Source organism: Myxine glutinosa, chromosome 9 (assembly GCF_964187855.1).
Source record: "Myxine glutinosa chromosome 9, kmMyxGlut1.1, whole genome shotgun sequence".
In the NCBI taxonomy this organism is placed as follows: Eukaryota; Metazoa; Chordata; class Myxini; order Myxiniformes; family Myxinidae; genus Myxine; species Myxine glutinosa.
The window spans coordinates 7442873-7470007 of record NC_136269.1 but is presented as its reverse complement, the minus strand read 5'-3'; the positions used below and the strand labels follow the sequence as shown (position 1 = coordinate 7470007).

The 27135-nt window shown below is 43.4% G+C and overlaps 1 long non-coding RNA gene across 1 annotated transcript; it reads left to right on the top strand.

The window, feature by feature from the left end:
• The first annotated feature begins 793 nt into the window (after positions 1 to 793).
• LOC137417033 (uncharacterized) lies at positions 794 to 25811 on the top strand. The gene is made up of 3 exons (XR_013624443.1): positions 794 to 1129; positions 24829 to 24905; positions 25062 to 25811. It is a non-coding gene; the product is annotated as an uncharacterized LOC137417033 (long non-coding RNA).
• Positions 25812 to 27135: the final 1324 nt, after the last annotated feature.

Sequence of the window (27135 nt, the reverse complement as noted above, 5' to 3'; positions counted from 1 at the left end):
TTAATGATGGTCAACTTACGGTGTCACCAAAGAATAATTTCCCTGAATATTGGAAAATAAAGATTTATTATTGTTATTATTATGACCATTTGATATAGCGCATATTGCGTGCACATGAAAAACCATTCAACGGAGGAAATTTAAACTTTACCACATGTTACATGACCATTTGATACAGCGCATATTACTCGGGTGACGCCCGTCCCCTCAGAACTTACCTGTTGAATTAAACAAAGCCTAACGCCCAGAGATATATATACAACAGGTGTTGTTGTCGTTTGCGTTAGCACTGGCTGGGGGTGCTGCTGGCCCACCTTTGCTGACGGTATCGAGGTTGAAGGGCCGAAACGGGATGATGCTGAGGACCCCGTCAGTGCGGCACACGTGTGACCAGGTGTGTTTTGAACTTATATATACAGTATATATATATATTCGCACCAAGTCCATCTGAAGACTGCGCGGGGTAAGTATTCTATGAATACCGTCTCGTTCATGGGAAGTAATTGCCATTGAAGGAATGTCATTCAGTGTAGTTTACGAGCTGTAAAGGTAAAGGGACACGATGACCGGAACTTGTCGATGTATCAAAAAGAAACAATCACAAACACCCTCTGTTTGTCTCAGTTTCACTGGTTACATTCAAATCGTTCAGCGTGTGTTTCAAGGTCTTTTTGTGGATTCACCATCGACATACTTTGGATGTTTCAGTTCATGTACAATAAACACAATGGGCTATCTGTTCTCAAAGAGACGCCCCTCGTGTTCCGCCATGATTCGTTTTGCTCTGGAATTCATTCGGTGTGGGCGCGAAGTGACGATGGACGAACGTGTGTCGCGTTTGCAAAGGTCGAGTGCACATTTCCCAACTCGGTGAGGGTGCATGGACCTCGTGCAGGAGGAGGAGGAGCTTGCATCGAAGGTACTCTGGAGGCGGTGCTTGGCACGCGGAGGGGCGGAGTCAAGGGGGCGTGGCCAAGTGCGAGGTGCGCAGCGCATTTAATCGGGACATTTCCGCCGGCGTGGACCTTCTGACCGTAAGGCGACATTCGGACCGGCGTTCGTGTTCACGTCTTCCGAAGTCGGTGCTGCTCTCTAGCGACTCCGCATGTTGGGCTCTTCCTGCTGATTGGTGAGTGACCTTACCGTACGTGGGTGATGGGGTACGTCTTGGGTGCGACTCCTTAATGCGCAGTATTCCACACTGGAACGTCCTGTCCTGGAATGGTACTTTATATCTGATTCCATGGTAAAGCACAACACGGACGAGAAACCATGCTGAGAATTCTGCTGATACGGGTATCCTTTGATTCATGTTATTCTCACCAAAAAATCCTTGTCTCGGTATATCATGTGTTAATGTGTGTTGTGTAGGAGCTGTGCTCCCACGTCAATCGGAAGAATCGACGCGACAAAAAGCTGGAATTCGCCCGAGTTTCTTTATTGTCACAAAACAACTCGGGTACTCTGAAAAGCCCGTTTATCGGGCAGCAATATATATATGTACACATTATCCCGGAGCGTTTGCCCGGGAAAGGCGAGAGGGGGCGTGGCCGGGCATCCTGGCCGCGGCCTGGCAAGTCGAGAGCGGGCACGGCCGGGCATGCCCGGGCGTCCCGGCCGAGGCCTGGCAAGTTGAGAGCGGGCCTGCCCGGGCGTCCTGGACGAGCCCGGCATGGTGATCGCTCCGCGTCCTTGGTAGGTGCAAGGCGATTGTGTAAACCCAGCGGTAGCCGCTACACACGTCCCCCCAGAATCGACTTGCACCGGCAGGGTCAATTTAAGGGGGGTCCTGATGACCTGGCCGAAGCGACCCCTGGCGGGTCGTGGGGGGGGGGGGGGTCCGGTGTAGTGGTGGGCGGTCGAGTGGGGGGTACCATGGATGGGGGGCGGCCTCGCCGCGGCGGAAGGGCCAACCGTGGCGGTTGGTCGATGTCCACGTGCGCCGGCTTGAGGCGGTCCACCGCAATCCGGTCCGCCCTGCCGCCGATGTCGATGACGAACGACTTGTCGTCCCATCGCAGGACCCGGAAGGGTCCGTCGTATGGCGGCCGGAGTGGCCCCCGATGTGCGTCATGACGCAAAAAAACGTACTCCGCTGTGCGAAGCGCTGGGGGGACGTAGGACTGGGGGTCACCGTGGTGGGACGTTGGGACGGGGGCAAACCGTCGGGCGGACTCCTGGAGGTCCGAGCGCTGGTGAGCTGCGGACCAGGGACTGGTAGTGTCAGGCACGAATTCGCCCGGGACGCGTAGCGCCTGGCCGTAGACAACCTCGGCGGTGGATGCCCGGAGGTCCTCCTTGGGGGCCGTGCGGAGGCCCAAAAGGACCCACGGCAGCCGGTCGGCCCAACCGCCGTCCTGAAGGCCGGCCATGAGCGCGGCCTTCATGGAGCGGTGGAATCGCTCGCACAACCCGTTGGCTTGGGGGTGGTAGGTCGTAGTACGGTGAAGCTTGATCCCCAGGTTGCGGGTGACCGTGCCCCACAGCTCGGAGGTGAACTGCGGTCCGTGGTCCGACGAGATGTCCGCCGGTGCGCCGAAGCGGGCGACCCAGGTGGCGATGAAAGCCTGCGCCACGTCAGCGGTGGTGGTGGAGATGAGGGGAACGGCCTCCGGCCACCTGGTGGTCCTGTCCACTATGGTGAGCAGGTGTGTGAACCCCCGTGATGGGGGGAGGGGGCCCACCAGGTCCACGTTGACGTGGTCGAAACGTCGTTCGGGCACGGTGAAAGGTGCCAGCGGGGCCTGGGTGTGTCAGTGGACCTTGGCCTGTTGGCAGGCTGTGCAGGTGCTGGTCCAATCGCGGACGTCCCGTCGAAGGCTGTGCCAGACGAATCGCGCCGACACCAGCTTCTGGGAAGCTTTCCGGCCCGGGTGGGAAAGGCCGTCGAGGGAGGCGAAGATGCGGCGTTGCCAGGTAACGGGCACGATGGGGCGAGGCTGGCCTTGGGAGACGTCGCAGAGCAGGACAGTGTCCGCGAAGGGGATGTCGGCCAGGCGGAGGCCCGTGTCCGCCGCCCGGAGGGCTTGCACCATGGTGTTGGTGGTTTGGTCCGCCGCCATAAGCGCGAGGTCCACGCCGAGGTGGACCACGTTCGCGCTGGCCCGAGAAAGACAGTCGGCCACGGCGTTGTCTTTGCCGGCGACGTGCCGGATGTCCGTGGTAAACTCCGACACGGCGGAGAGGTGGCGCTGTTGGCGGGCCGACCACGGTTCCGTGACCTTGGCCATTGCATAAACCAACGGCTTGTGGTCGATGAACGCCGTGAAGGGTCGGCCCTCCAGGAGGTGGCGGAAATGGCGAACGGCCAGGTGTAGACCGAGGAGCTCACGGTCAAACGTGCTATATTTGAGCTCGTTCGGCCGGAGCTGCCGGCTGAAAAAAGCGAGTAGCTGCCAAACCCCGTCGCCCATTGCTCATGTACGGCGCCCACCGCGTTGTCGGAGGCATCCGTGGCGAGGGCGATGGGAGCGTTGAGCACCGGGTGAGCGAGCAGTGTTGCGTCAGTGAGGGCCCGCTTTGAGCTGTTGAAGGCCGCTTCCATTGCTGCGGACCAGACGACGTCGTGCTTGGCCGGCCTGCCCCGGAGGGCTTCGTAGAGGGGCCGCATGAGTTGAGCAGCGTGGGGCATGAAGCAGTGAAAGAAATTCACCATTCCCAGGAATTCCTGCAGGGCCTTTATGGAGCAGGGACGCGGAAACGTGGTGATGGCCTCGACCTTGGTTGGCAGCGGCACGGCCCCGTTCTTGGTGATGTGGTGGCCCAAAAAATCAACGGACGTCGTGCCGAAGTGGCATTTGGCCGGGTTGACGATGAGGCCGCGCTCGCTGAGGCGCCCGAACAGTGTTCGGAGGTGGAGGAGGTGCTCAGCCCGGGACGTGCTGGCGACGAGGATGTCGTCCAGGTAAACGAAGAGGAACTGCAGGTCACGCAGCACGCCGTCCATCAAGCGCTGGAACGCCTGAGCCGCGTTCTTGAGGCCAAACGGCATCCGCAGGAATTCGAACAAGCCGAACGGCATGATGATGGCCGTTTTAGGGATGTCGGCCGCCCTGACAGGTACCTGGTGATATCCCCATATTAGATCGATTTTTGAAAAAATGACCCGTCCTGCCAGATGGGCGGAGAAGTCTTGGATGTGCGGGATCGGATACCTGTCGGGGGTGGTAGCGTCATTAAGGCGGCGGTAGTCGCCACATGGGCGCCAGCCACCCCCTGGTTTTGGGACGATGTGTAGTGGCGAAGCCCACGCGCTATCGGAGCGCCGCACGATGCCGAGGTGTTCCAAAGCGTCGAACTCGGCTTTGGCCACGGCGCGCTTCGCTGGGTCGAGGCGGCGGGCTCTGGCGTAGACCGGCAGGCCCGTGGTTGGTATGTGGTGCTCGATCCCATGTCGTACCGCGACGGCCGAAAACGTCGGCTGCGTGAGGGCCGGGAACTCCGTGAGCAGGCGAGCAAAGTCGTTCGCCGCCGGGAGCGCGCATGCCAGCTCGGTCGGAGCGGAGCTGCTCAATGTGCATACCAGGGAGCTGAAGGTCTCGGCGTTGATGAGGCGACGCCGTTGGACGTCCACCAGCAGTCCGTGTGCGCAGAGGAAGTCGGCGCCTAGCAGAGAAATGGCCACGCTTGCGGTTACAAACGTCCAAGTAAAGCGTTGGCCGCCGAAGCAGAGGGTGATGTTGCGCAGGCCGAAGGTGCGGATGGCCGATCCGTTGGCCGCATCCAAGGAGGGGCCGCAAACCGCGGACTGCCTGTCCTGATCAGAGGCGGGTATGATGCTCAGTTGGGCACCGGTGTCGCACAGGAAGCGCCGTCCGGACGCTTTGTCCGTGATGAAAAGTAAGTTGCCCGTGTGGCCGGCGCTCATGGCTGGTAATGAAGGCCGGCCCGGCCGTTTCCCGGCCTGCCGAAGGTGCATGGGGGTCGGCATGTCCGGGCCTTCTGTCCGAACCTGGCATGATAGTAACACCACGCTTGGTCAGGTGGAGGCCCCGGTCGTCGTGCTGGAGGTGGTCGGCTTGGCGTAGCGGCCGCCAATTGCGTCGGCAGTTCGGTCGTCGACCGTGCCGGGTGCTCGGGCGCCATGGGCGTTGCGTCGGACGGCGCTGGGCCCCAGGTCGCTGCTGCAATGCGTTGGCCTGCCGCGGAGATCTTGTCGGCTTCCCTGGCGAGGGTGCGGGGATCCGTGATCGTCGTGCTCACCAGGGCGAGGCGTACCGGGCTAGGCAGCTGACGGAGGAACAGCTCCCGGAACAGGAATGCCGGAGAGTGCTCGCCGAGCAGCAAAAGCATGTAGTCCATTCGCTCGGACGGGCGCGTGTCGCCGAGCTCGGGCAGGTCGGGCAGGCGCCATGCACGTTCCGCCGATGAGAGGGCGAAAGCGTCGAGGAGGAGCTTTCTTTCATTTCTCCAACCAAAAAGTCGAAAATTTGGAATATACCCCAACTACAATAATCTTAGAATCCAGACACATGCTTTCTTCTCTCATTCGTTCATGAAGTTGCTTGTTGTGAAACAACGTGACGCCCATTTGAGATTGGGGAATGAGTGGTTCTCAGGAAAGTAAAAAGTGAAATCATTTCAGGAAACAGACTGAAGTTTTCTGTGTAGAAGTGTCTATGGTGGTGATCATCACACTATCAGCTGGTGAGGAGGCTCGCACTTGTTTATACAATAGATTGCCTGGTGAGGGCTTCGATGCCCTACGTTCCCGAAGGTTCTGCGAGAAGATATCAACAAGTTCTACCTTTGTGCAGGTATGCACATCCCTCCAATATAGTAGCCACAGTACACTATTATAGTACCTGTGTGTATCTTAAGGTTCAACGGTGGATGGGAAAATCTCGCAACATGGATCCAGAAGGCCTTAGAATGGGTAGAAATTCAGGGTAAGCTTTTTTCCCCATTTTTTTTTTGTATACAAGATCGAGACTCGTGAAAGAGCTAAGATTAATCAGGGGAGCGGTAGACAAGAAAAAGTCAAACCGACACATAAAACACAAAATAAGGGGAGCGGTCAACAAAATGGGGAGAGAGGGGGAAGGACACAAACACAACATTTGAGAGCAGGGATATCGAGAGAAATGTGGGAAGGAGAGGGCTTGGGGGGAGGTGGGAGAGTTATAAAACATATGGACACTGCAAGGACTTCCAGGAAAGAAGTTGGAATTTCAAAAAAGTGTATCTGGAGTGAAATAGTGGGGGTAGAAAAGATCAAGGTTTTGGATGGGGGAAGATAAGAGATGATGGTGAACAGCTGATTTAAAGACCTGGAGGGAGGAGTGGGATTGAAGGGAGTGGGAGAGTTTGTTCCAGAGGCGGGAGAAAAGTGGAATGAAGGAGTGAAGGTGAGCACAGAGCCCAGATTTTGGCAGTTTAACCATAAGAGGGTTGCTGGCAGATCTTGTGCAACCTGTAGGAATATTTGGGGGACAGAGCACAGAGAGAGCTGGGGGCGCAAGGCCGGAGAGGAGTCAGTAGAAGACAGAAAGACCACCAACCTGCCTGCGGTGAGTGAGTGAGTGAAAGGCCCTCGGAGTTAGCTTCATTGCAGAATATTCCAATGATTCTGAAAGCTTTGGTTTCAACAGCGTGAAGCCGAGCTAAGTGTGAGGCAGGAGCACCGGCCCAGAGGGGGGAACAGTATTCCATTGAGCTGCGGATGAAAGCCTTGTATGTGGTGAGGAGCTTAGGTGTTCCAAGGAAGGACTTCACACGACGGAGTATGCCCATTCGGCGACTAGCTTTGGAGGCCAGCTTGGAAATGTGGTTTTCCCAAGAAAGATCATGGCAGATAGTGAGACCCAAAAGCTTGAGCGACAGAACTTCTTGGAGAGGATTGTTGAGAAATTAGATGGGAGGGCTTTCCAGTCGGTCTTTTCGGAGCGACATAGTAAGAGTGTGAGATTTGTCAGGATTGAAAGACATGTTCCACTTGTTTGACCAGCATGTGATTTTGTCCAGGTCTGCAGAGAGTGAGGAGGCTGCAGTCTGCTGATCTGAGGGATGAGGAATGGAGCGGCAGAGAGTGGAGTCATCAGCAAAGAGAAAGAGAGGATTTTCCAGAGAGTCGGAGAGATCGTTGATGAAGACCAGAAATAGGACAGGGCCCAGAACACAACCTTGGGGAACTCCAGCCAGAACAGGAAGGGGAGAGGAGAGAAATCCATCCAGGGCCACACGTTGACTATGACCAGAGAGGAAGTCCACAAGCCATGCATGGAGATTTCCATGGATACCATAGGAGGAGAGTTTCGTGAGCAGGGCTGGGTGCCAGACCGTATCGAAGGCACATAATATGTCGAGGGAGACAGCTCTGATTTCCTGTTTGGCATTGAGGACCTCCACTCATTGTTGAGACAGCAGAAGCAACATGTCCAGAGTAGAATGACCTGGTCTGAATCCAAATTGATGATCGGAGATCAAGCCATTGGAGAAGAGGAAGGATTTGATATCCGAAGCAATGATGGATTCCATGACTTTGCTGATAATTGGGAGCAGGCTGATTGGTCTGTAGTTGCAAGGACCTGTTTTTGCACCTTTTTGTGGAAAGCAGTAATGTTGGCTGATTTCCAAACTGATGGCAGATGACCTTGAGCAAAAGAGAGGGTGAAAAGAACAGAGAGGGGGTGAGATAGAGTGGAAGATAGAAGCTTGAACCTCAAACAACAGATCTACCACCAGCTTCAGATGCTCTTCCTGGAGTGAAATCAGATTGTGATAAAAGAAAAGGTGTACCTACAAGAGACATGACCTGGAATGCTATCTTGCCTGCGGAGACTGAATGGGTGATGGCGATGCAAATTTGGCTCATCTTCCATTTGCCACTGTTGGTGATGAACTCTGACCAATCACATGCAAGGAGCTAGAAGAATGTTTTTGGGATTTTTCTGCAATGTTTGGATAACAAGGTGAATTTTCGTGTATGTAAGTGCTGGCTGATGATTAAAAATTGTTCTTGATGAAAATATTAATTATTGTCAGAAATGATTAGTTTTGAGATCCTGATTATGACCGGAAATGGCAAATTTAAACTTTGTTTATCCAGACAAAATAGACTGGATAGCAGAATTTATTGAACAAGAATTAATTAACTGCTTTAAAATGGTAATCCACAATAAGTCTCATACGTACGACATGACAAATGTACCTATGTCCTCTTACATCTTTAACATGAAAGAAAACGTTTGTTGAAATTTGAATTAACGACACTCTGGAATACCCTTATATCCTACATTTAAGGATGAATTTATAAATGTTCCGCCAAGGCCATTTATCTACATTTTTAGTATGTTATTCAACAATATTTAAACTACTAGCCGAAACCCGTGGAACATCCACGGAAGGGAGGATGTGGTGTATGGATAGAGTGTACCAATATGGATGGCATAGGGGATTTGCTTGTCCGAGTAAGAGTTAGGAAGAAAGATGAGAATGAAGAGTGCGTATATGAACAACGTATTTATTGCAATCTACTTAAATGACAACGCTACGATATACTTTTGAAAAATGAATGGATTCGTAATAGGAATCGGCATAGCACCACTGGCCATTTTTTATGAGACTATATGGTGTGGGTTGGATTTGTGTGAACAAATTCAAGAAAAAGGCGACACTTTGTAGAATCCAACTTACACTGTGTATAAAGTATCACCTCCTGACTTTGTATTTTATATTGTTAGAGACAAAACAAACACTAAATAACATAGCCACATACCAAAAACGTGTATTTTCAATTTTCACTTGTGCAAAAATGCTACTCACAATTACATCGCCTGTGCGTCGGCCTGTGATTGAGCCAGAGAGTTGGCCTGTGAGTCGACTTCCTTTCCAATGTCTGCAAGAGTTGAAATACTGATTGTGCATGTGTAAAATTATATGAAAGAAAAACATGCATATCAATAGACGATGCCATTGAAAAGGAGCACAGCTGTCAATAGAAAAGGATGTCTGACTTATCAATTTGACATTATTGCACAGGAAATGACAAACAAAGAAACAGTTCATTTCCATCGGGTAATATTACGACGAGAGATCAGCCGATACCTTTATTATGTCCATCAGCATCCATGGCACTTAGGGAAAAAAATCGTGGCATCAGCGAGCCGCAGCCAACTATCACGTACCGTCTCGAAGTCAATGCCATCCTTTTATCTCTTTGTATACACCTCACTGATTTCTACCTTATCGTGAACAGGGTAAAGCCTACTTTGATAATCATGAACGGTGGCAGATGCAGGAGCGAAACGTAAGCGTAAGCGTAGGCCTCGGCCCTACCTATCCAGTTGTTGTTTCCGTTGTGTAAGGGGGGGGGAAAAAAACAAACATTTTGGCCTCAGACCTTTGAGAGTACGTCGTTCCGTGAACTTTTTGAACGGGCCTCGTATGCCATGCTTCGTCAACGTTGGGTTGTTTTTTAAATGATTTGAAGGATTAACTTAAGCACCGTGAATAGAGCAGATACTGATGGGCTGCTGATCGGTTTCACTTCGTTGTTATCACAGTATATGGAAGAAATTATGGTAAACCCACCTGATGAGGTTAGCGTGCACCGCCATCGATGACACCGCTACAAATGGCGGAACAGATGGATTCTTCTTCATCTCATTGCATCGCATTCTCTTCCTGTGAAACTGTTTCATAGAACTGTGTCGTTTATGTACATTTTTAGCCACGTCGCAGACGCTGCTCATAGAGTGCACTCTGCTGTTGTTGTTGTTACCACGTCTTCTTCTTCTTCTTCTTCGTCTTCTTGTTGTTCTTGCAGAGAAGACAAAACCTCAAAGCTCCACCCATTCTGGGAACCATAGCTCCACCCATTCTGGGAGAGCCTTCATATAAACAAATATCCACCATTTTATTAACTTGCATCGCTTTGAGGCCTGTTTTGTAGGCCCGTGGTGTCTTCCTCTCACACAGTTTTCTTTCAAATCAAATTCGATATATCATTTCATTTTTCACAGTCGCCAACATAGTTTTAGACTCGGTTGAAAAAAAACGGGAAGAAAATGCGATGAAAGTTGCCCTTTATAGAACGAAATGAATTCTCAAAGGCCTGTAACTTCAAGGCCATTGACATATATTTTGTTTAAATCGCGGCATGCTCAGTCATACACCGCCCGAAATAAGAGACGGGAAAATGCCGAGATATATATATTTTGTTTAAATCGCGGCATGCTCAGTCATACACCGCCTGAAATAACAGACGGGAAAATGCCGAGATATATTAAAAATTCGTCCATTTGATGACAATCGTCACGATGAAATATTTAATTTATACGCCGTCACAATAATGTGGAGAGAGGAGCATAGCTTCGTTCACGTGTCGCCACACACGGGAAATTGCCGAGATATATATTTTTTTCAATCGCGGCATGGTCAGTCATACACCGCCTGAAATAACAGATGGGAAAATGCCGAGATATATTAAAAATTCGTCGCCACGCACGGGAAATTGCCGAGATATATTTTCACTTTGCACAAAAATAACATCAAGTCATCGAATCAATAGGAATGTCCTGTGCCTATAACATCGACGTTATAGGCACAGCTGCATCTAGGCATTGTGTAACATCGACGCGGCTTTTGTTTTAATTAAAACTTTTTGTACTTGTTATTTTATTACATTCACGTAGTTTCACATTCTTGACTTTGTGGAGCTTCAATCTTTTGTGGTTCAAAAAAATAAAATAAAGATGGATTCTTCTTCATCGCATCGCATTCTCTGCCTGTGAAACTGTTTCTCTATTTAACGTTTCCAAAATCAAAACTTCAAAAACTTCTTCACTTCGATTCGAAAAAAGTTCAAACTTCAAAAAACGTTTCCAAAACGTCACTCCATTGAACTTTATTAAAATGACGATAATGACCATTTGACCATCGCCTTCGCCCAGCAGAGGCCAATACGATGGTGTCGTAAGATGGCGTCGTATCGGCCGATAATCGGATGCTTTTGGGTCCCAAAGTCGGCGAATTCAGATTTTTCGAGTATGGCTGTACATGATAAACAAAGAGCGCGGTTCGTAGATGGAAAATGCATTAGTGCCGTGGGCATCGGGTCACTGGGTGTGGCGTAAAAGGGATAACAAAGTCGAGTCCTTCCGCTATTATTATATAGATTCATCACGATTAAAATAATTTATTTTGCAATTTGTTTGAGGTTGGAACCTACTGGACTATTAGTCACAGATAAGTGCATGGTTACATTTCTCTTACCTCGGACAGGTACCAGAGGATTGTAATATAGTAAATGTAGCGTTGATTTAACAAAGGATAAATGCAGAGAGGACACAGAGATTTGTACATCTGTTCGTTTAACGTTTTCATTTGTGGGGAAGATATGTTAAGGAGGGATCAGATGTGGAAGCATTTCGATAAATTAAAACTTATTCAAGGTAGTCAGCACGGATTCATGTTTAACAACTTCATTGGAGTTCTCCGAGTCAGCTTCTCATTGGCCGGCCAAGGGGAGTGCAGTGGATGTAGTTTAACTCGACTTTCAAAAGGCTTCTGGTAAGGGCCCACACAGAACGGCTGTTGGTAGACTGGATTGTGGAGTAACTGGTAGAGAAGATAACTGGATTAGTGATGGGAAGCTGTGACTCGGAGGTTGTAAATTGTGGGGTACCCCAGAGATCATTTTGATGATCATTATTATTCATTCTTTACATTCATGAATTGGATAGTGGGGTTAAGAGGAGGCTTTTCAAATTTTCAGATAACACTAAACTTGGAGGTAAACTATAGAGCAGATATGGAGGGCAGTATCAGATTCAGAAAAGTCTAGATACTTTGATGGATTGGGTAAAGGATTGGCAAATGTACTTTAACATGGACAAATGTGCGGTGCTTGGGGTGAGTAAGAAAAATGAAAGTAGGGATTATATAATACTAGGGACAGTCTTGGAGCGTGTCACACAGAAAGAGGATCGACCTGGGGATGGTAATAGACCAGGGGGAGGGGGAGGGGAGGGAGAGGCTGGGTCAAGTGGTGCAGATAGCACAGTGCAGGGCAGGTATTGGTTAAGCTAACAGGGTTTTCGATTGTATTTGTGGGGACATAAAGGATAAACTAGAACGGCGCTCAGTAGAGAGCATACCTCTGCTGGTGAACAGTTTACGTTTTGTATCTCAGAGTAGACCAGAAAATCACAATACAGAATTTATATGATGTAGAAACATTCTTCACCAAAATTGAATCGATTCTTCCTTGTCACACACACGACCTAACCTGTCCGACAAGTTTTGTCCAAATCCATCTGTAACTTTGAGATATCCTGCTATGTATCGTTTTTGGCCCCATCTCCCAATGTTGAAGAATCACTTAAAAATTAAATAATTCTCATATCCTAATCCATATTCAGATCTTCACCAAAATCTAATATATTTGTCCTCGTCAGACACCCAACCCTTCCACCAAGTTTCGGCCAAATCCGTCCACACCTTTTTGAGATATCCTGCTATGTATCGTTTTTGGCTCGATCTCCCAATGGTGAAGAATCGCTTTAAAATTCTAGTAGCCGGATCCGAATCCGGATCTTCACCAAAATCTAATCATTTTGTCCTTGTCACATACGCTACATCTCTGCCAAATTTCGTCTGAATCCGTCCGCAACTTTTTGAGATATCTTGTTCACAAACGGACAGACCGACAAACGAACAGACAGACAGACAGACAAACAGACAGAAACTGGTGGTTAGTCCGTTGCGCGTGGTGAGGGACCGAAGTGCTCAACTCAGACGGAGCCACATGGGTTTATTCTCGGACCCAACACCATGCAAAGAAGACACAACAAATGAAATAGCACAATAATGAATTTAATGAAATAAAACACGGCAAATTAAAGGTTGATGTTACAGTTTGTGATACCAAAGTGTGTGTTAACAACCCCCCCCCCCCCCCCCCCTCACCACCCCGTGGGTGTTCCACACCCCTATGGGTGACCCGTGTGTGTGTGTATATATATATGTGTCTGTGTGTATATATGTGTCTGTGTGTATATATGTGTCTGTGTATATATATATATATATATATATATATATATATATATATATATATATATATATGTGTCTGTGTGTATATATATATATGTGTCTGTGTGTATATATGTGTCTGTGTGTATATATGTGTCTGTGTGTATATATATGTGTATCTGTGTTCATATATGTGTCTATGTGTATATATGTGTCTGTGTGTATATATGTGTCTGTGTGTGTATATGTGTCTGTGTGTATATATGTGTCTGTGTATATATGTGTCTGTGTGTATATATGTGTCTGTGTGTATATATGTGTCTGTGTGTATATATGTGTCTGTGTGTATATGTGTCTGTGTGTATATATGTGGCTGTGTGTATATATGTGTCTGTGTGTATATATGTGTCTGTGTGTATATATGTGTCTGTGTGTATATATGTGTCTGTGTGTATATATGTGTCTGTGTGTATACATGTGTCTGTGTGTATACATGTGTCTGTGTGTATACATGTGTCTGTGTGTATACATGTGTCTGTGTGTATACATGTGTCTGTGTGTATACATGTGTCTGTGTGTATACATGTGTCTGTGTGTATACATGGGTCTGTGTGTATACATTTGTCTGTGTGTGTGTGTGTGTGTGTGTGTGTGTGTGTGTGTGTGTGTGTGTGTGTGTGTGTGTGTGTGTGTGTGTGTGTGTGTGTGTGTGTGTGTGTGTGTGTGTGTGTGTGTGTGTGTGTCCCACCCACTCTCCCCCTTAAGTGTTACCCACACCCCACGGGTGACCCACGGGTGACCCACGGGTGACCCGACTAGTTATTTCATAAATGCGAATACAGATGGTAAACATTATTTTGTAAACAGGCTGGAGTTCCTCAAGGCAGTGTTCTGATCTTCATCAATGATCTCTCCGAGTCTCTGGGAAATCCTCTCTTCCGCTCCATACCTCATCCATCAGATCGGCAGTCTGCAGCCTCCTCACTCTTCGCAGACCTGGATAATATCACAAACTGGTCAAACAAGTGGAACATGTCTTTCAATCCTGACAAATCTCACACTCTTACGATGTCTCTCCGAAAAGACCATCTGGATAACCCTCCCATCTACTTTCTCAACAATCCTCTCTCATAAGTTCTGTCACTCAAGCTTTTGTGTCTCACTATCTGCCATGATCTTTCCTGGGAAAACCACATTTCCAAGCTGGCCTCCAAAGCCAGTCGCTGACTGGGCATCCTCCATTGTGCAAAGTCCTTCCTTGGCACACCTGAGCTCCTCACCACAAATAAAGCTTTCATCCGCAGCCTGATTGAATACTGCTCTCCCCTCTGGGCTGGTGGTCCTGCCTCACACCTAGCTCGGCTCCACGCTGCAGAAACCAAAGCTTTCAGAATCATTGGTATCTCCCGCGATGAAGCTGATTCTGAGGGCCTTTCACTCTCATCGCAGGCAGGTTGGTGGTCTTTCCATCTTCGACCAACTCCTCTCCAGCCTCGCTCCCCCAGCTCTGTCTGCTCTGTCCCCCAAATATTCCTTCAGGTCGCACAAGATCTGCCAGCAACCCTCTTCTGGTGAAACTGCCCAAATCAAGACTCTCTGCTCACCTTCACTCTTTCATTCTTCTTTTATCCCACCTCTGTAACAAACTCCCTCACTCTCTTCAATCCCACTCCTCCCTCCAGGTCTTTAAAACAGCTGTTCACCACCATCTATTATCTTCCCCTATACAAAACCTTGATCTTTTCTACCCCCTTTAATTCACCCCAGATCCACCTTTTTGAAATAGGTCGGTATTATTTCTTTCCTGGAAGTCCGAGCAGTGTCCATTTGTTTTATACCTCTCCCACCCCACCTGCTGCCCCCTTTCCCTGTCCCCTCCCCCCAAGCCCTCTCCCTCCCACAGATCTCCTGATGTCCCTGTTCTCTTCCATTGATGTGCTTGTGTGCTTCCCTCTCTCTCCCCATCTTGTCTCCCACTCCCTTTATTATATGTTTTATGTGTCCGTTTATGTTTTTTGTGATTAATGTTGGCCCTTTCACGAGCCTCAATCATGTATTCAAAAAAAACCATAAATACAGATAGTGAACATATTATTTTATAAACACCAATGCAGATGGTAAACATATTATTTTATAAACACCAATGCAGATGGTAAACATATTATTTTATAATTACCAATACAGATAGTAAACATATTATTTTATAATTACCAATACAGATGGTAAACATATTATTTTATAAATACCAATACAGATGGTAAACATATTATTTTATAATTACCAATACAGATAGTAAACATATTATTTTATAATTACCAATACAGATGGTAAACATATTATTTTATAATTACCAATACAGATGGTAAACATATTGTTATAATTACTAATACAGATGGTAAACATATTGTTTTATAATTACTAATACAGATGGTAAACATATTATTTTATAATTACCAATACAGATGGTAAACATATTATTTTATAATTACCAATACAGATGGTAAACATATTGTTATAATTACTAATACAGATGGTAAACATATTGTTTTATAATTACCAATACAGATGGTAAACATATTATTTTATAATTACCAATACAGATAGTAAACATATTATTTTATAATTACCAATACAGATAGTAAACATATTATTTTATAATTACTAATACAGATGGTAAACATATTATTTTATAAATACCAATACAGATGGTAAACATATTGTTATAATTACTAATACAGATGGTAAACATATTGTTTTACAATTACCAATACAGATGGTAAACATATTATTTTATAAATACCAATACAGATGGTAAACATATTGTTATAATTACTAATACAGATGGTAAACATATTGTTTTACAATTACCAATACAGATGGTAAACATATTATTTTATAAATACCAATACAGATGGTAAACATATTGTTATAATTACTAATACAGATGGTAAACATATTATTTTATAAATACCAATACAGATGGTAAACATATTGTTATAATTACTAATACAGATGGTAAACATATTATTTTATAAATACCAATACAGATGGTAAACATATTGTTATAATTACTAATACAGATGGTAAACATATTATTTTATAATTACTAATACAGATGGTAAACATATTGTTTTATAATTACCAATACAGATAGTAAACATATTATTTTATAAATACCAATACAGATGGTAAACATATTATTTTATAAATACCAATACAGATGGTAAACATATTATTTTATAAATACCAATACAGATGGTAAACATATTATTTTATAAATACCAGTACAGATGGTGAACATATTATTTTATAAATACCAATACAGATGGTAAACATATTGTTTTATAAATACCAATACAGATGGTAAACATATTATTTTATAATTACTAATACAGATGGTAAACATATCATTTTATTATTACTAATACAGATAGTAAACATATTATTTTATAAATACCAATACAGATGGTAAACATATTGTTTTATAATTACCAATACAGATAGTAAACATATTATTTTATAAATACCAATACAGATGGTAAACATATCATTTTATTATTACTAATACAGATAGTAAACATATTGTTATAATTACTAATACAGATGGTAAACATATTGTTTTATAATTACCAATACAGATGGTAAACATAGTTATAATTACTAATACAGATGGTAAACATATTGTTTTATAATTACCAATACAGATGGTAAACATATTATTTTATAAATACCAATACAGATGGTAAACATATTGTTATAATTACCAATACAGATGGTAAACATATTATTTTTACCATAGATGGTAAACATATTATTTTATAAATACCAATACAGATGGTAAACATATTGTTATAATTACTAATACAGATGGTAAACATATTATTTTATAAATACCAATACAGATGGTAAACATATTGTTATAATTACTAATACAGATGGTAAACATATTATTTTATAAATACCAATACAGATGGTAAACATATTGTTATAATTACTAATACAGATGGTAAACATATTATTTTATAATTACTAATACAGATGGTAAACATATTGTTTTATAATTACCAATACAGATAGTAAACATATTATTTTATAAATACCAATACAGATGGTAAACATATTATTTTATAAATACCAGTACAGATGGTAAACATATTATTTTATAATTACCAATACAGATGGTAAACATATTATTTTATAAATACCAATACAGATGGTAAACATATTATTTTATAAATACCAGTACAGATGGTAAACATATTATTTTACAAATACCAATACAGATGGTAAACATATTATTTTATAAATACCAATACAGATGGTAAACATATTATTTTATAATTACCAATACAGATGGTAAACATATTATTTTATAAATACCAATACAGATGGTAAACATATTATTTTATAATTACCAATACAGATGGTAAACATATTATTTTATAAATACCAATACAGATGGTAAACATATTATTTTATAATTACCAATACAGATGGTAAACATATTATTTTATAAATACCAATACAGATGGTAAACATATTATTTTATAAATACCAGTACAGATGGTAAACATATTATTTTATAATTACCAATACAGATGGTAAACATATTATTTTATAAATACCAATATAGATGGTAAACATATTATTTTATAAATACCAATACAGATGGTAAACATATTATTTTATAAATACCAATACAGATGGTAAACATATTATTTTATAATTACTAATACAGATGGTAAACATATCATTTTATTATTACTAATACAGATAGTAAACATATTATTTTATAAATACCAATACAGATGGTAAACATATTGTTTTATAATTACCAATACAGATAGTAAACATATTATTTTATAAATACCAATACAGATGGTAAACATATCATTTTATTATTACTAATACAGATAGTAAACATATTATTTTATAATTACCAATACAAATAGTAAACATATTATTTTATAATTACCAATACAGATAGTAAACATATTATTTTATAAATACCAACACAGATGGTAAACATATCATTTTATAATTACCAATACAGATGGTAAACATATTTTATAATTTCCAATACAGATGGTAAACATATTTTATAATTACCAATACAGATGGTAAACATATTATTTTATAATTACCAATACAGATGGTAAACATATTATTTTATAATTACTAATACAGATGGTAAACATATCATTTTATTATTACTAATACAGATAGTAAACATATTATTTTATAAATACCAATACAGATGGTAAACATATTGTTTTATAAATACCAATACAGATGGTAAACATATTATTTTATAATTACTAATACAGATGGTAAACATATCATTTTATTATTACTAATACAGATGGTAAACATATCATTTTATTATTACTAATACAGATAGTAAACATATTATTTTATAAATACCAATACAGATGGTAAATGTATTATTTTATAAACACCAATGCAGATGGTAAACATATTATTTTATAATTACCAATACAGATAGTAAACATATTATTTTATAATTACCAATACAGATGGTAAACATATTATTTTATAAATACCAATACAGATGGTAAACATATTATTTTCTAATTACCAATACAGATAGTAAACATATTATTTTATAATTACCAATACAGATGGTAAACATATTATTTTATAATTACCAATACAGATGGTAAACATATTGTTATAATTACAAATACAGATAGTAAACATATTATTTTATAATTACTAATACAGATGGTAAACATATTATTTTATAATTACCAATACAGATGGTAAACATATTATTTTATAATTACCAATACAGATGGTAAACATATTATTTTATAATTACTAATACAGATGGTAAACATATTGTTTTATAATTACCAATACAGATGGTAAACACATCGCACGTGACATAGCCGAATGCCTCAACTCTGTGTTTGCCTCAAAATCTTGTGTCCCAAACCCATCTCTCTCTGTTCCCACCCTTCCCAGTCGAACCCAACTGCTCCTGGACTCTGTGTCCTTCTCTCCTGACATGGTGGAGGAGTTTTTGTCTAACCTCGACTCTGATTCTGCAACTGGACCAGATGGCATCAGCCCACGGGTCCTAAAATCTTGCTCTGCTGCTCTATCTCACCCTCTGTCTGTCCTTTTCACCCTCTCTTTTACTCAAGGTCATCTGCCAGCATCCTGGAAATCATCAAACATTACCGCTTTACACAAAAAAGGTGCAAAAACAGATCCTTGCAACTACAGACCAATCAGCCTGCTCCCAATTATCAGCAAAGTCATGGAATCCATCATTGCTTCGGATATGAAATCTTTCCTCTTCTCCAACGGCTTGATCTCTGATCATCAATTTGGTTTCAGACCAGGTCACTCTACTCTGGACATGCTGGTTCTGCTGTCTCAACAATGGATGGAGGTCCTCAATGCCGAACAGGAAATCAGAGCTGTATCCCTCGACATATCACGTGCCTTCGATACGGTCTGGCACCCAGCTCTGCTCACCAAACTCTCCTCCTATGGTATCCATGGAAATCTCCATGCATGGCTTGCGGACTTCCTCTCTGGTCATAGTCAATGTGTGGCCCTGAATGGATTTCTCTCAACTCCCCTTCCTGTTCAGGCTGGAGTTCCCCAAGGCAGTGTTCTGGGCCCTGTGCTTTTTCTGGTCTTTATCAATGATCTCTCCGACTCTCTGGAAAATCCTCTCTATCTCTTTGCTGATGACTCCACTCTCTGCCGCTCCATTCCTCTTCCCTCAGATCGGTAGTCTGCAACCTCCTCACTCTCTGAAGACTTGGACAAAATCACAGACTGGTCAAACAAGTGGAACATGTCTTTCAATCCTGACAAATCTCACACTCTTACGATGTCTCTCCGAAAAGATCGACTGGACAACCCTCCCATCTACTTTCTCAACAATCCTCTCCAAGAAGTTCTGTCGCTCAAGCTTTTGGGTCTCACTATCTGCCATGATCTTTCTTGGGAAAACCACATTTCCAAGCTGGCCTCCAAAGCCAGTCGCCGACTGGGCATCCTCCGTCGTGCGAAGTCCTTCCTCGGCAAACCTGAGCTCCTCACCACATACAAGGCTTTCATCCGCAGCTCAATGGAATACTGTTCTCCCCTATGGGCCGGTGCTCCTGCCTCACACCGAGCTCGGCTTCACGCTGTCGAAACCAAAGCTTTCAGAATTATTGGAATCTCCTGCGATGAAGCTATCTCTGAGGGCCTTTCACTCACTCACCGCAGGCAGGTAGGTGGTCTTTCTGTCTTCTACCGACTCCTCTCCGGCCTTGCACCCCCAGCTCTCTCTGTGCTCTGTCCCCCAAATATTCCTACAGGTCGCACAAGATCTGCCAGCAACTCTCTGATGGTTAAACTGCCGAAATCTCGGCTCTCTGCTCACCTTCACTCTTTCATTCCTCTTTTCTCCCGCCTCTGGAACAAACTCCCTCACTCCCTTCAATCCCACTCATCCCTCCAGGTCTTTAAAACAGCTGTTCACCACCATCTCTTATCTTCCCCCATCCAAAACCTTGATCTTTTCTACCCCTGCTAATTCACCCCAGATCCACCTTGTTTGAAATTCCAACTTCTTTCCTGGAAGTCCTGGCAGTGTCCATATGTTTTATACCTCTCCCACCCCCCCCCCCCCCTCCAATGCCCCACCCCCCCCAATGCCCTCTCCCTCTCACAGATCTCTCGATGTCTCCATGTCTCTCGGTCCCTGCTCTCAAATGTTGTGTTTGTGTCCTTCCTCCTCTCTCCCCATCTTGTCTACCGCTCCCGATGTTATATGTTTTATGTGTCGGTTTGTCTTTCTGTGTGATTAATGTTCGCTCTTTCACGAGCCTCGATCTTGTATACAAAAACAAAACAAAAACAAAACATATTATTTTATAATTACTAATACAGATAGTAAACATATTATTTTATATTTACGAATACAGATGGTGTTGAAGAACAATTTTTTGTATATAAACAAAGTCATGAACACTTGTAAATATTTTAATAACACTGGGAAAAATACTCATTTGATTACAACACAAATACATTATAGAACTCACAGCACAGGATTCACAGCACAGGATTCACAGCACAGGACCTGGGTCGGAAATGAGCATTCTTCACCGATTGCGCGAACCTAGCTCATTTTATATCATTTTGAACAATAGGGGAATGATGACTGTGTCTCCAACGTAGGAGGGGATATGGGGGAGGAGATCGGGGGCCGAGGGATTCCGATAAGGGGTAAGGGAGAGGTAGATGGGGATCACTGATTACTAGTCTTCCTGGCGCCATGAGGGTCTGTTTTCAATCGCAGAACTCACAGCTGTCCAGTGGCCGCTCAGTCTTCCTACTCAAACTGCACGTTTTGAGAACCCATTTGATCTTAAAATAAATTACGATTTAACTTTTGCCTATACAGATGGGATGCCGGTGATAACTCACTAGCCCTCCTCACACACATGTATGTCCTTTTATAATTCCACAATATACATACATCCTTAATAATATAATTACTCCTTTCCTACAAGGTCATTATGAACTTATAGCATAGTGCTATTAAGATTCAGCAAATAACTAAACTATTTCTATCTCATTGTCATTTTATTAATTAAGTGGGTCAGGGACAAGTTTGAATTTGACTGCCTGCGATAACTCGCCGACCCGAACAAATATAGAGGTCTTCTATAATTCCTCAATTTTTTTTTTTGTTTAAATTAAAACAATTAATTTAAATAACTACCTACAAGGTACTCAAATTACAAATTGTTTATATGTACCATTAATCTAAACATCAATTGCAAAATACTCAAACTACAAATTTGGTAATCCAATTTTCAATACCAAAGGCATACACCGTCATCCTGGAAGAATCTGATCATAAAACATTTCTTTGTTCGTTGACTCTTTCCATGTTGATAATTCAGTTCATTTCATTTGCATCACAAATATCTCTGCAAACAAACTTCACCTTCACCAAGACACAACAATTTTAATTTACCATTTTAAAATAATAAAGCATCTGCAACATTTGGCAATTATTCTTCGAAAATACGTTTTGCTTCAGAACAAATGTTGACTTTCTATTTGAAAAGAAGAGGCTGATCACTTGTGTTTGAAATTCAAATATGAAACATTTTCTTCTGATGTCTTCATAGCACCTACACTATTTCGCGTAGGGTTTCCGCTGTTGTGATAGCTGGGCGGAGTCATAAACTGACCCTGCTCTGCATGTAGCATCCTTGCCACTCTTGCTGTGAGCCATAGTAGATTTGAACAAGGCCTTCGTCCAGTTGTAGTTGACTTGCCTCCTCACTCATCGTGAGTGGCCAGCAAGTATTGATGTGATGTTGGTTGACCAGCAAGATGTGGAACAGAGATGCCAGATGCATTCACAACGATGTTAGGACCATGGTGTTCAAGTTCTCCATGGTCCATACCAGTAGCAACCAGCAGAATCGTGCACAGCCGTTGTAGAGGAAGAAGCACAGCCGTCCACTTACAGCTCCGCGCTGGTTCCCCGGAAGTTGGTGGAGCAATGACACAAGTCACCGCATCCAGTAGAAGTTGCAGGTAAGATGTCGTCGTTCCGCAATTGCTGACGTGATGAATGTTCGAGGCATTCGAACAGAAGCAAGTGATCGCCTTTCTTCCATACGTTGCAGTGTGATCCAGGCAAACGGTCACATAAATTTTCCTTGGTAAAGGTAAGCATCCGTTTCCAATCTTGCAAAGGAGAATGCCTTCATCATTCTTTGAGAAGACCTGGTGTTGGGCTAGCGGCTCGGGTGCCGGCTTAGGATCCTAGGATCCTGGGTTCGAATCCCGGTCGATTGCTGAATTAACGCCAGGGGGGTTGACTCAGCCTGTCATCCTTCCGAGGTCGGCTAATTGAGGACCAGTTCACTGGTAATTCCCTGTTTGTCGTTAAAGGCGGCAAAAAGGGTTGGCGTCAGGAAGGGCATCCGGCCGTAAAACATTGCTTCAAAAAGGGGACCAAAAAAACAACAACAACCACGGTGCCCGAAAAAGGCCAACCCCCGCTTGCGGGGAAAAATGGCCTCTAAAGGTGGTTATTTTTTTTTTTTTTTTATTCTTTGAGAAGGAGAGTGTATGCCAAGAAAAACAAAGAAGTACATATGTGGATACGAAAATATTTTTTAATTTCGATGATTATCTTGAAGAAATGGTGCATTATTTTAAAAAAGTGCAAGGGTGCCAATATTTTTGGCTACGACTGTATGCCCGACCGATCCAGAATAAGTTGCAGTTTCTGTAACTTATCATAAAAAAGCAATGCACCAAGTTTCATTTCAATATGTTACAGGGTAAGGGGGAAAAAAAGTCTGGAAAATTGATCCATGTATAATGCATGATATTTTCCAATTGTCCAAAAAGGGCATAACTCTGAAAAATTGACGGAACACCCTGAAACTCAAACTTGTTCTGTAACCGATCATAACGAGATGGTATTCATAGAATACTTACCCTGCGCAGTCACCTTGGTGCGAGCCAACTCTGTTTTTGAAGTGTTTTTCTTCTTTGATCCAACCTCTGCGAGATCACGTGAGCGATTAAATCATAAATTTATATTCTGTAATATAATTGTTGCGTAGATCACGCTCAATAAATTTCAAACGGATCAGACGAAGTGTTGTCCCTGTCAAATTATGACATCATAATTACGACACCAATTACGTCATCGTTAACAGCACTTCTTCCCCATGTGTAGTTCTTTACAATGACCCATTTTTCAATTTTTTCCATGGAGCGATTTTGGAGATAAAGAGGTGGAACGATTTTCCAAGGTGGTGTCCGTGCCACGTGACATATGACGTCATAATTATGAATTAAAAAAATGATACAGGCGGAGGTGCTCCTATGGTAAAAATTTCGTGTCAATCGGACCAATGTTTGCCGAGAATAATGAATTTTTAAAATGCAGACACATCACATGTATGCAACCGAATGCCTCACCCTGCTTTTCGCTTCGTGAGCGCAGGGTAATAAAGCCATGTAACACGCTTCAGTTGAATATGTTAACGGGTATGAGAAAAAGGTCTGAAAAACCACATGTGGGATGGACAGGCCGACGGAGAGCAAACCTAAAATCCCCGCCGGTGAAACCCGTAGGGGACTAAAAAGTGCAGAAGAGATCTTCAGCCGAATAGACAGTGATATGACCAGAGGACAAAGCCCGAGTTAAGATGGTAGTAAAACAAGGGTCTTTCACTCAGAGATTTGTTAATGCGTCAGTGAAACACTTCCTGAAAAGGGAGTGCTTTCAAATAGAGCGGGTAAGATTGAACTGGAAAAAATGGGGATAGAGGGGCACATGGATGTTGGCAGGTAGATGGCTGATATATATTGATGGATGATTGGATACCCGTGTACTGATTGTTTCTATGAATATTCTATGTAAGTATTCTATGAATACCATCTAGTTATGATAGGTTACAGAACAAGTTTGAGTTTCAGGGTGTTTCGGCTGTGAGAGGTTCTCGTGAAACGGTGAATTTGTCAGTGTTTGTTCATTCCTCACCCTACAACCATGTTCATCTCTTACCTCTTTACCCCAAAAATTGTGCATATTCGTATTGGTCTGCCAACCCGATCATGAACAGCCCCTCTCGGACCCGCTTCCCAACCTTTGACCCTGTAGCACGATGGGTTGCTAAGCAACCACAGACGCTATCTGAGGTGATCAACTGAGGTATGGAACTCTGACAGAATCAGATGCAGAACTTGGGTGTGGATTAATCTTGGGGGTAGGCAGAGGGAGGAGTGGTCATGTTTGCATACTTATTATGTCGATCGGCCCTAATATGCTTGTTTCTTCTTTAGGGCACCAGATTCTGCTCCTCTTAAGAGCAAAATGATTTATGCAAGTTCGAAAAGTGTGATAAAAAGGAAATTCACAGGTATGTAAAATCCAACTCTCATGAATTGTTTTCAGTTATTTCATTGTTGATAAGTGATGCATAGTTTTTACTGAGTGGTTGGTGTGCTGGGAGTCCTGGAATTCAGACCAATTCCTAACAGATTACTTGCCTATGGCCATCGATCTCATATTATAGGCATCAAGCACGAATGGCAGGTGAACGGGCTGGATGATATTCAGGATCGCTGTGCTCTCGCAGAAAAGCTAGCCTGTAATAAGGTCGTGTCTCTAGAAGGAAAACCCATCTGAGGTCTTCACCTCGATTCTGCATTTGCACCGAACCGCATTCCAGCTGGACACGGTGCACGTGGGATCGTGATATCGGTACATCTATGGCTTGTGATTTATGTTGTAAGAAAGCGCAGGCTCGACCTTCCTGCTGCCTGGGCGAGGCTGCCACGTGCCGTCCATTGCTCGTTGTCTTCCTGTCAGCCGGCTGTAAAAGCCAAAGGAGACCAAAGGTGTCCCTTTGCCATTGGACGTTTCAACAAACTTTCAATGCATGTTGTGTCTGCACCAACTTTATATACAGCAAAATGTTTCCAAAGTTTTGTTGTTGCTCAATGTAGAAAAAGCCAGATTTCGCCCCCCCCCCCCCCCTCCCCACCTCCTTCTCCGATATTCTGAACAGGATATACAGTGATTGAATTTGTGGAGAGTTGTAGAAGTAGAAATATAAATTAATGTTTTCTACCGATCAGCGTGTACCTGATTCAACATTGCAATAAATCTCAGCTGACAGTTCCTTTTGTGAAATGCGGGTTTTCAAACAAATTGTGAAATATTTATAACCTGTGTAGAAGATTTCAGTTTTTATCAAATGATTATATGAACAGATTTTCTTGATCACCACGAGTGGAGCCTTCAATAAAACGGGGATTTCTCTAAATGTGTTTGCGTAATGGTGGACTGATCTTTTTGTCCCAAGAATGTTACTCAAGTACTTCTTCCACTCAGGTCTTCAATTACGGGCACATTTAAAACATTTTTTAAATGAAACTTTGTCTATAAAATCAACATCAGGGGATACCTGAAATATGTTGTAGTTTTTTCGGGATTTGACTCCCAGTTTATGCCCCAAGGGGTGGAGACTTGGGGTCACTGGGGTCAAAACGGAAGATGTTTTTTTTAAATCAAAATTTGATCTTGTGTCATTTCTGGTGGAACTTTAAGCCATTTTAAAACTTTGCTTTAGTTGGGAAGCGTGGGGATTTGCGATGGCGTGCCATCTTTTTCGATCTTGTTTCATTTGTGATTACATTGGCAGATATAGTGGAAATCGGGCAAGGATCATGAAGGAGTAAGGTAAGCATTTCGGAATGACGTAATGAGTAAGGATCGGTGGATTTGGGAAGACCACGCAGTGCAAATTTCACTGTGGGTTAGACTGGAGCGGAAGGTCACGATGGGTCAGCGAGCAAAAACCCGGAGAACACAAGGAGGAGCCGCAATGGGGGTGAGGTGAGGAAGGTGGGAGTTGACGAAGGTCTAATGGGCATTGGGTGGGTGTTAATGAAGGTGTTATGAGGTGGAGTGGCGAGGGGGGGTCCTCTAAGATTTAATGAAGCTGTGAAATAGGGGGCACGAAAAACAACCGTCTGAACAAAGAGCAGCAGCTGCAGCCATCCTGCGGACATTGCGGGTTGCGGCAATCGCATTCCCAGATGTCTACCTGAGCTGTTCCCATTACCACCAAGTGTTTTGTCTGTCGACTGTTTCCGAACTCAAATGTTTTGAGAACGGCCGTATGACTGCTCCCAAGTGAATGTGACCATTTCTCTCTCCCACCGGTTCAGCTGCAGTTCGGACTGTGCATTAAATGGTTGTGGTACTGTGGTTAAAGGGTGGGGTTGATGGATTTTGGGGAATAAGTGATTTTTCAACCAGACTGAAATAAAACAAGAACGGCACTCGGTAGAGCGCATACCTCCGCCAAGGTGAACAGTTTCCATTTTATATGCCACTGATACGCGGGAGCTGAACCAAAATGTAATCGGCTTGTTTGTGTCACCGACCCAACTCATCCACCACATTTTGTCATAATCCGTCCACCACATTTTGTCATAATCCGTCCACAACATTTTAAATATAATGCGAAATAATATTGGACATACTTTATAGATGTACTTACATTCTAATTGTACATAATTTATAGACTGACTCACATTCTAATTGCACATACTTTATAGATGTACTTACATTCCAATTGT